The sequence below is a fragment of the Bufo gargarizans genome, chromosome 10, assembly GCF_014858855.1.
Source record: "Bufo gargarizans isolate SCDJY-AF-19 chromosome 10, ASM1485885v1, whole genome shotgun sequence".
Classification (NCBI taxonomy): Eukaryota; Metazoa; Chordata; class Amphibia; order Anura; family Bufonidae; genus Bufo; species Bufo gargarizans.
The window spans coordinates 78,435,326-78,446,861 of NC_058089.1; positions in this window are offsets into that span (position 1 = coordinate 78,435,326).

Genomic DNA, 11,536 nt, shown 5'->3' on the forward strand with positions numbered 1-11,536 from the left:
CCATCAAAATCTCGTCTGGTGACAACAGTGGCTGATGCATAGCGCTCTCCTTGACATCTCCAACATGGTTGGCGGCCATCATTTCTGCTCAGTCTGAATCAACTTTCATCAGTGAACAGCGCTGAGGCCCACTGGTCCCTCTTCCAGCATAGATGCTCCCTGGCCCATGCAAGACGATGACGCCTTTGCCTGGTGGTGTGGTCAGGTACCCTTGCAGGTCCTCTAGCACGCAAACCGCGCTGATGTAAACGGTTTCCAATGGTCTGACATAACACTTGGCTGCCTCTCACCTAGGGTTGGGCGATATCAAAAATATTCAGACGATAACGATATATATGGTGATAAAAACCAGTTTAAAAGAAAAAAACAAAAGGAGACATTATACTGTATGGGGGCAGCCACAAGGAGACGTTATACTGTATGGAGGTCCACAAGGAGACGTTATACTGTATGGGGGTCCACAAGGAGACGTTATACTGTATGGGGCAGCCACAAGGAGACGTTATACTGTATGGGGGCAGCCACAAGGAGACGTTATACTGTATGGGGGGTCACAAGGAGACATTATACTGTATGGGGCCACAAGGAGACGTTATACTGTATGGGGGGTCACAAGGAGACGTTATACTGTATGGAGGCAGCCACAAGGAGACGTTATACTGTATGGGGGCAGCCCCAAGGAGACATTATACTGTATGTGGCAGCCACAAGGAGACATTATACTGTATGGGGGCCACAAGGAGACGTTATACTGTATGGGGGCAGCCACAAGGGGACGTTATACTGTATGGGGCAGCCACAAGGAGATGTTATACTGTATGGGGCAGCCACAAGGAGACGTTATACTGTATGGGGGCCACAAGGAGACGTTACATTGTATGGGGGCCACAAGGAGACGTTACACTGTATGGGGGCCACAGGGAGACATTATACTGTATGGGGGGCCACAAGGAGACGTTACACTGTATGGGGGCCACAAGAAGATGTTACACTGTATGGGGGCCACAAGGAGACGTGACACTGTATGGGGGCCACAAGGAGACGTTATAGTGTATGGGAGCCACAAGGAGACGTTATAGTGTATGGGGGGCCACAATGAGATGTTATACTGTATGGTGGGCCACAAGGAGACATTACACTGTATGGGGGCCACAAGGAGCCCTTACACTGTATGGGGGCCACAAGGAGACGTTATACTGTATGGAGGGGCCTCAAGGAGACGTTATACTGTATGGGGGCCACAAGGAGATATTATACTGTATGGGGGCCACAAGGAGACGTTACACTGTAGGGGGTGCGGGCCACAAGGAGATGTTATAATAAAGTCTTGTGGCCACAGGCCACCATACATACAATAATACTTTACGATATACTTTTCCCGCGACTGCCTCGCTTGTGTGCTCCGATTCTGACATCAGATGTCGGTGGGCGGAGATTTGAATATGGGAGCAAGGAGGAGGGAGAGCCGGGGCGGCCGCTGCGGGAAGTAATACGTTTCTAATTTTGTCATTAGAGCACACGAGCAAGGCAGCCGCAGGAAAAGTCTCTCCAGAGACACCCAGTACTCACACAGAGTTTGCCACATACAATAGAACCAGCACAGGTGGGTGACGGACGGTGATGTCAGATGGTGGGTGGAGTCTGGAGACTTGAATAAGGGAGGCGGAGCAAGAAGGAGCCAGGAGCGAGAGGAAGTAATGTGTTTGTACTCACTACTCAGCGCTATGCAAGGTGCAGGGGCGGGCGGACGCAGATTTAGAAGCAGTCAGCACACATAACCGCTTCGATGACGTCACAAAATACCGCGGTAATTAGGAAACAGCGATATCGACGTTTTTTAATACCGCTGTATATCGTGAACACTGGTATATCGTGAGAACACCGGTATTTCGCCCAAACCTACTCTCACCTCCCTTGTGCCTGGAGTTGTATGGCATTCATCATCTGGTTCCACAGGGCATTGCTCACAATAAAGTGGTCATCAGTGTGAGATGTGGCCAAAGGCCTTCCACTTCTCTGCCTTTCTGTGACTTTTCCAGTCTCTCTGTATCTCGTTTGGAACCTGCTGATGACACTCTGTGACACTCTAAGCTCAGTGGCCACTTCCATCTGAGAACATCCTGCTTAAAGCCTGGCAATGGCGAAGTACTGCTCATGAATTGTTAGGTGTCGTCTTGGTCTCATGATAGTATAATGTGAACAGCATGATGAGGAGGACTAATTAAATACTAATGCTTATTGAACCAGGAAATTTATTAGGCGATTCATGGATCAAACACCTGTAGTGAATTTTGCCTTTAAGCTCCTTGTTAGAGAACAGCAAGTTGTGCAAAAAGTCCTGAAAACACTGAACAGTTGGACACGTGCATTCAAAGGTTTAGAGAAGGTCACATCAAGTTCACCAGTAAAGGTTAGAGTGCATTTTAGGTTCATCTTGATATTTCACCCACAAGCCAAGTGAGTGGTGTTGATAGTGTGAGCAATTTAGTGTGTGCGAATATTTATTTAAATAATAGTTGGATAGATTAAGGGATAGTGAAAATATAGTGTGTTCAGGGAGGCAGTCATTTACACTGTAACACACAATCTATCTGTGCAAGAGAGTGACTGCACATTCTTTATTTAGTGTGGTGCCAGCTAAAATTGGATTTTTCTTTTTTATTAATTTGAACAAAACCTACATTTTATGCAACAGACAATCATCCCACGGCATTTTGGTGTGTATTTGAGAAAACTTACATTTAAATATTGCATTCTCTAAGGAAATTCAATTTCTTGCATCACTCTGTGTGCAATCACCATTTATGTGTGTATTTAAAATAAAAATGTACACTGGAATATTGCATGTAGTACAGAAAAATGATTTCTTGCATCACAGACGGCAATTTGGTGTGTAGTTGAAAACAGCTATATTTGATTAGGATATGTTTGGAAACAGAAAATGAAAGAGGACAGGATAATGGAAGAAAAACCACATTATCCACCAGTAGTGGCGGTGGCGGCACTGTCAGACCAGTATTAACCAGTGACTACACTACCTGTTGAGAGACTGTTATTATGGATAAAGAAGAGAAAGGATGAATGAGCCATCAACAACATCATCTGATAACAGGATGATGTTACCTCTGACAGTGACGTCACCCTCATTTTTTGCATCTTCCTAGTATTCTGACTTCACTGACATCTCATTTCACTGCCCCCATCCACTAGTAATGTGTCAGCTCCGTCCAGGATCTGCCCCTTCTAAAGGGATACATTTTGAAAGGCCATTTAAAAAAAAGCTGCTTCTTTATTTCTGAACCACGATCATGATCTCTGTATTTTTATAAAGTTTGTGTAACAACTTCCTTGTTAATAGATGGAAAAGGTCCTTTTGGGGGTTAGGAACATAGTCACTTCTATGTTACTAAGCTAAATCCCTGAAAAGGACCTCAGCAGGAAAAGGACCTAGTACATAATCGATGGAATCGGTCCTTTTGGAGTATCGGAAATAGCCACTTCAGTGTGAGTCGGCTAAATCCTATCCCTGAAAAGGACCTCAGGAGTATGAATCCTTCCTAGTACATAATAGATGGAAAAGGTCCTTTTGGAGTTTGGGAAATAGCCACTTCAGTGTGAGTCGGCTAAATCCTATCCTTGAAAAAGGACTTCAGCAGTATGAATACTCCATACTCCATAATAGATGGAAAAGGTCCTTTTGAGGTACTGGAAATAGCCACTTCAGTGTGAGTCGGCTAAGTCCTATCCCTGAAAAGGACCTCAGAAGTATGAATCCTTCCTAGTATATAATAGATAGAAAAGGTCCTTTTGAGAATATAGGAAATTTCTAAGTTGTTTTTTAAACAAATAATGTTAAAGGGGTTATTGGATATCGAAAGTATCCCCGCCAATGCCCAGGCCCCTTATATGGATTTTACAGTTATGTTCAAAATAATAGCAGTGTGTTTAAAAAAGTAAATAAAGTTCAAAATCCTTCTAATAACTTTTATTTCCATACACACAAATGCATTGGGAACACTACACATTATATTCCAAATCAAAACATCAGGAAAACTATATCAAATTTGTGTTGTTCCTCTAAAAAATAAATAAGAAAAGTGAATAGTAGACTGTTCAAAAAAATAGCAGTGTTTGTATTCTTCTTTACAAACTCAAACATTCACTATATGAACTGAAAAATGTTTGAAGATTTTGCTTTCCTTTGAATCACCTAACTAATATTTAGTTGTATAACCGCTGTTTCTGAGAACTGCTGGACATCTGTGCTGCATGGAGTCACCAACTTCTGGCCCCTGTGAACAGGTATTCCAGCCCAGGATGATTGGACTACATTCCACAGTTCTTCTCTATTTCTTGGTTTTGCCTCAGAAACTGCATTTTCTATGTCACCCCACAAGTTTTCAATTGGATTAATATCCGGGGATTGGGCTGACCACTCCATAATGTCAATCTTGTTAGTCTGGAACCAAGATGTTGCACGTTTACTGCTGTGTTTGGGGTCGTTGTCTTGTTGGAACACCCATTTCAAGGGCATTTCCTCTTCAGCATAAGGCAGCATGACCTATTCAAGTATTCTGATGTATTCAAACTGATCCATGATTCCTGGTATGTGATAAATAGACCCAACACCGTAGTATGAGAAACATCCCCATATCATGATGCTTGCGCCGCCATGCCTTACTGTCTTCACAGTGTACTGTGGCTGGAATTCAGTGTTTGGGGGTCATCTAACAAAATGTCTCCGGCCACTAGACCCAAAAAGAACAATCTTACTTCCATCAGTCCACAAAATGTCTCTTTAGGTCAGTCAATGTTCTCTTCTGCAAATTGTAACCTCTTCAGCACATGTCTGTTTTTCAACAGTGGGACTTTGCGGGGGCTTCTTGCAGATAGCTTGGCTTCACATAGGCGTCTTCTTATTGTAACAGTACTCCCAGGTAACTTTACACCTTCTTTGATCTTCCTGGAGCTGATTGTTGGCTGAGTCCTTGCCATTTTTGCTTCATTCTTCTATCCATTCGAATGGTAGTTTTTCGTGTTCTTCCACGTCTTTCAGGTTTTGGTTGCCATTTTAAAGCATTTGCGATAATTTTAGCTGAGCAGCCTATAATTTTCTGCACTTATAGGCTGCTCCGTATCCCTGCATGGCCACCACTGCATCTCCCCATCACTCGGATCAAAATATCCGGCACCAGGGAGATCAGGCAATAGCAGGCCGGGACTGGGACAAGCCCCCTTGGGTCTGGTCACCATTGAGGCCTGCTATTGGCTGTTCCTCCGTCACCAAATGCCCCCGTCACTGGATGTTTTGATCTGAGCGACTGGGAGATGCAGCAGCGGTCATGCAGGGATCCGAAGCGATGCGGGTGCCACTGAGCAGGTAAGTATAATCCATACAAGGTGCCCGGGCATTGGCGGGGATATTTTTAATATCGGATAACCCCTTTAACTTCTATGAAAGTACAGAGATCACATGACCAGATGTTTCTGCAAAATGCTTTACCATGAATATCACAGGACCGGACATTTCTGCAGATACAAGTACTCAGAAGTCACATGATAGTTTTTTTTTTATTGTTTATTGTAAAGATTTTTCAGAAATAAAAATAAACATAAAAGAGGCTTATTTTACAATAGTCACCTATATAACTTTATTGTATGCTCTAACACTGTATCCATGTAGAAGATGTGTTACTGGACATAGTTAATGACCAGGCCCTAGAAGACAAAGGGGATTTAGCAAAGTTATTAACTAAATCCTAACACATTTCAGTAACCAAATCAACAAGGCAGAAGAGGTCCCTACAAATGATGGGAAATGGAGAGGTCCTGTAGAATCGGCTATTTCCTATTACTGGTAAGGACCAGGTCCTTATGGAGTATAGTATTTAACCAGCTCACTGTGAACCGGCTATATACTATTTCAGTTCAGGACCTGACCACTAGGGGGCAAAAAGGTCCTTCCCGGTGATAGGAAATAGCCAGCTCACACTGAGTCGGCTATTTACTATCACTGGTAAGGACCAGGTCCTTACGGAGTATAGTATTTAGCCACAACCGAAACACAAATAAAGCTTCCCTTGTCAACTGCTGAACAAGCTTACATTTCCGGGATGTGGCCCATTTCGCCCCGACCAATCACATTGGTGAATGGTCCGCAGCCGACCAATAGAAAAGTCTGATTGTTAGACGTTCGACGCCGCTGCCAATCAGAGCGGGGCTGTCGCTGTTACTCGTCTCCGTGGCAACAAAGAGTGGTTGGACTTTGCGTCACATGACCTGGAAGCGATTCTAATGCCAGTGATATTGGATGACGCTATGAATGAGGGAAATTAGGGAAGAGTGTATTAAGGTTTTGGACTATTTGTATTAGCAAAACAAATAACTAGACATTGGGTTACCATGGTGACATGAATAGTGGTAATGAGCAGTAAACACACAAAGAGAGAGATCACTACATGTAGATATACATAACAGTATATATATATATATATATATATATATGTGTGTGTGTACATAAGGACCTATGTAATTTTTATTTAAAGGGAACCTGTCATGTGGATATTTGATTATAATCTAACTAATTATATACAATCATTAACTACTAAAAAGTGCCTTAGATGTATTCACTTACTGGTGTGACAGATGGTTACCTCATAATATACACACAAAGATGCCGCATGCTAATGAGCTGATTTGAGTCCAGCGTGATGTCATTGAGTCCAGGGTATATTTAATTTAGAGATATAGCCACTCCCCTGCCCACCTGCTGCTGATTCATATGGAAAAAAAACTGTCAATCTGCAGCCAGTGGGCGGGGAGAGTCAGGAGCTCATAAATATTCATGACTCATCATTATCAGCTGGAGCTTTTCAATACAAGATGTTGGCATATTGACTGCGTCAATTGAAGAAAGTGAGCCAGCATTTTGCTAAGAGAATCAGTCACTTTTTTATGTTGCCCTTAGTTAGGACACCATAAAACTTGTGACAGGTTCCCTTTCAGTAAAAACGCCTCTAACCTCCCCATGTCTATCTATACATGCCCAACATGGCCCTGTAACCTATATGCTCCCACACAGTGGTTATTTCCCCTTAGTGCCCCATCACAGTGGAAAGCCCCTTTAGTGCCCCAATCACAATAGTGCTGCCCCCTTAGTACTGCCCTTATAAAAGTGCTGCCCCTTCACAGTAAGTGCTGCCCCTTTGGTATCCCTTAACAGTAGTACTGCCCCATTAGTGTCCCCTTACTAGGGCTGCCCCCTTAGCCCCCCCTCTTCCTTATAGAAGTATTGCCTCACTGTATACTGCCTGCCTGCTGGGGAAGCACACAGGCTGGCTAATGGTTAAACCAGGGAGCTGACAGTTTTCTGCTTTACCTCAGGATGCAGATACAGTTGAACTGTGGGATTAGGCCACAGCCGTCCAGGGATGGGAGACAGTGACTAAAATCCAGGACTGTCAAGTGTCCCGCCATTTCTGGGACAGTTGGGAGACATGCAGTTACAATACATGAAGGGCTGTCTTTTTGGGATAAAGCAGTCCTCCATGATTGTCCCGGGAGATTTTCCAACCCTTCCAGAAGTCCAAGAGATCTTCCTCTTCCAGGAACCTCCAGGATGTTCTGGGAGAGTTGACAAGGAGGTGCTAGCAGAGTCCGGACATAACTGATGGCAGGATGTTCATTGTATGGCAGTGTCAGTGGTGGTACATAGTAACCAACAGTTCCAAATTTACAGGATCTGTCTCTAATTTACAGAGACAATCACAGCAAATTCAGACAGTTCCAGACCAAAAATGGTCAAATCCAGAGACAATTGTATGCTGACCTCACCCAGACCTCTAACAGATTGGTTATAACAATGGACGAACATATGGGTTGCTGGATATGTTCTCTCTCCTGGCCGACTTTGCAATAAAAATATTGGTGTGTAGAATATTGACATTTTTCCTTTTTCTTTCTCATATAGATGATTTTTGGAATTTGTTCAGTGTCCTGACTTGAAATAAAGACTTTGAGGCACATTTATTAAGACTGGCGTATTTCTGTTTAATAAATGACCCCCTTTGTTCAATGTCTTGACTTGAAATGAAATAACTGAAGAGTAACTAAACTTTTATAAAAGTTGCTTTTAAACTCTTCTAAATAGCCCCAAAATATTTTTTGTAATACACTTTATTAATAAATTATGTCGTTTTGCAACTTAAAAAGGAATCCAACATTCATGATAGTACAGCTACTTAAAATCATCATTCCCGTACAGCGCTGGCTTGTCCCATACAAATTGGTATCACCATGATTACTACTGTACTATCATTACACTGTAATAAACTGTATCATATAAAGTAGAAAGTGTATAAATTCATATGGAGCGCCCTCTAGTGGTGACTGAAGATAGCCAGTATTATCATGTGATGTGTTAAGGGAATCAGAAAGTTTATAGCTGTATAATGGAGATGTATCAATGTATTCAGGACAGTTGTTTAGTGGAGCTATAATGAGAAATTATTAGGGTCATTTATCAAATTGGTGTAAAGTAGAACTGGCTTAGTTGCACACAGCAACCAATCAGATTCTTCCTTTCATTTTGAACAGCTTCTTTGGAAAATGAAAGGTGGAATCTGATTTGTTGCTATGGGCAACTAAGCCAGTTGTACTTTATACCAGTTTAATAAATGACCCTAAATGTGTTTAGAAGAAGTGCCTTATATGGTTGATGACATCACAATTGCTGGTGATGTGTTTAGAAAAGGCACCATATTTGGTCGATGACATCACAAAGGCTGATGGTGTGTTCAGAAAAGGCACCATATTTGGTCGATGACATCACAATGGCTGGTGACATCACAGTGGCTACCTAGGCAGCTGCACAGGTAAGAATCTTTGCATTCACTTGCTGCAGCCAGCGAAGACACTTGTGAGCGCCATCCCTTGCGGATTTTATCTTCGATTCTTTTGCCTTTGCCAAAAAATGAAGGCAAAAAAGAAGAGAAAACATTTAGATGAAGGAGAGAAGAAGGAGGAAGAAAAGAATGGTGGTGATGATGTCCAGGAGAAGCCAGGTAAAGCTGAGAAACCAAGAAAGAACCGGTTCTTAGCGCGCCTGCAGAAAACCTGGGCAAGGATTGCTGGGCATAGGAGGAGAAGAACTTCCATCCAAGAAAAGAGAAGTTTAGATGAACTCCTGGGACCCAGCCACATCAATATGGTGGACAGCACAGGTAGGAGGACATTGTGTACCTTTTTTTTTATAGTACCCCATGTTACTGACAAAAGCATCCCATAGGGATCAAGTCATAGAGATATCGTGAGAAATATCAAAACTGGTGGAATGAATAGTGGAGGAGCTGCCGATAGCAACCAATCAGATTCCAGCTCTTATCTCTTTAAAGCCACCTGATTGGTTGCTACGGGCAACTTCACTTCATTTACTCCAGTTTCTAAAGAGCACCAGTAACATGCCGTAGTAAATATGGTATATAGAATCCGACCAGTATACCCAGTATTGTAAGTACATGGTTTTATAACAATGTGGGTGGATTTAGGGTGGGGGCAGATTACACAACAGCCCAGAAATATATAACCCTGCCTTGTCAGTTTTTTGTACATATGACTTTAATGTATCCATAAACTTTATAGGAATAACAAAAATTACAAAACATAGAGCCATGAGAACAGAAGCTCCAGAGTTTTCATGGGAAATACAATTATTTAGTAAAACAGATATGTTGGAAGTTGGAAAATGGTCCTCTTTAAAGTCAAATCATCATTAGAACAACTCATGACCTATTAGAACATGTGAGCAGGTGTAGTCCTCAGGGTGAAACCCCTTTCAGTTCTCGGGTAATAGACCTTCATCTGTCAAGTTCCCAAAGCGTCTGTCCAGTCATTCCTTAGGCTTAGTTCACACTTTGGTTATTTGGTCAGTTATTCCCATAAGGATGGGTTCACACTAGCATTATGCCATTCCATTATAGGTTCCGTTTATAATGGAATATAACGGAATGGCCAGACGTAATGCAAAACGGAAGTCTTTAAGAGGCATTCTGTTTTGCTCCGTCCTAATAGAAGTCTATGGGCAAGCATAACAGATCTGTCTGGTTTCCGTTATGCAGAATGGAAAAAAAGTACTGCCGACAGGACTTTTTTTTTCCATCCTGCATAACGGAAGCAAGACGGATACGTGATGCTTGTCCATAGACTTCTGTTAGGATGGAGCAAAACGGAATGCCTCCTAAAGGCTTCCGTTTTGCATTCCGTCTGGCCAGTCCGTTATAAACGGAACCTATAACGGAATGGCATAAAGCTAGTGAGAACCCACCCTTAGTTATTGTGAGCCAAACCCTGTAGTGAAGCCTACTCAGAGATCAGGTGTAATGAAAAGATTTCCTCCTATTCTGTGTTTTTGACCTGAACCTGTTTTTTTTTTTTGTATAAAATAACTTTTTGGTTTTCTGATGTGACTTCTTGCCCTATATCTATATATTTCTTCTTCACAGTCAATGTATCACCTAAAGAGAAGAAAAAGATGGAGGTAAATCAAAACATCATGGCCGATGACAAGGAGACAGAACTGGTGTCAGACAATTTAGTGGAACAGGAAATGCTAGCAGAATACCATCAGATTCATGACCTGATCCACAACATGGAAGAACTCTACATCCAGTACTATGGTGGACAGGATAAAGAACAACAATATGAAGCTGAAATGCTAGCAGAATACCATCAGATTCATGACCTGATCCACAGCATGGAAGATCTGTACGTCCAGTATTATGGTGGACAGGATGGAGAAGAACTGCAAAATGAGGATGGAAATAACAAGGAAGATGGAGAAGAGGGACTGGAGAATGCAAAGCGACCCAAGAAAAGCCATAAGATTTCGCTGCTAAGACGCCTACAGAAATCATTGGCGAGAATTGCTGGGTTAAAAAGGAGGAGGACAAGCCCCATCAAAGAACCGATAAGTCCTTGTGAAATCCCAGGCCCCAGTGAAATCAGAGGTAGGAAATCATTATAGGAATGTTCATGGAAATGGCTCAGAAGCTGTACAGTTTATGATAAGTTAGGATGCATTCACAAAATGTTTGTGCTTTACGTTTCCCATATGTTCCAAGCAGCTCCCAACATATCTGGGAGATCTTCATGGTGCACCAACATAAACTCAACCACTGTTTGAATACAAACATAGGCCCTGATTTATCAAGAACAGCATGTGCTACACTGGTTGTCATAGGGCCTGCTATTCCAGAGGAGGCATTTAATTTATGATGAGGTGCCAGCGAAGTCGAAAATAAAATACCTCCTCCAGCAGTTTGTGCACCTGAGTGAAATTTGCTTCACCTCATAGCTGCCATGCATTGGAGTCATCATTTATACCAATTTCTAGCGTAAATGATGATGAATATGTCTGAGTCAGTGGCTTCTTCCACACCATATCCCCTTTTCAAAATTGTTGAGGCGGCATAAACATGGCAGTTACAATGACAACTATTCGCAATGGCATGTAAAAATTCACAAAACCCGGTTTGCAACT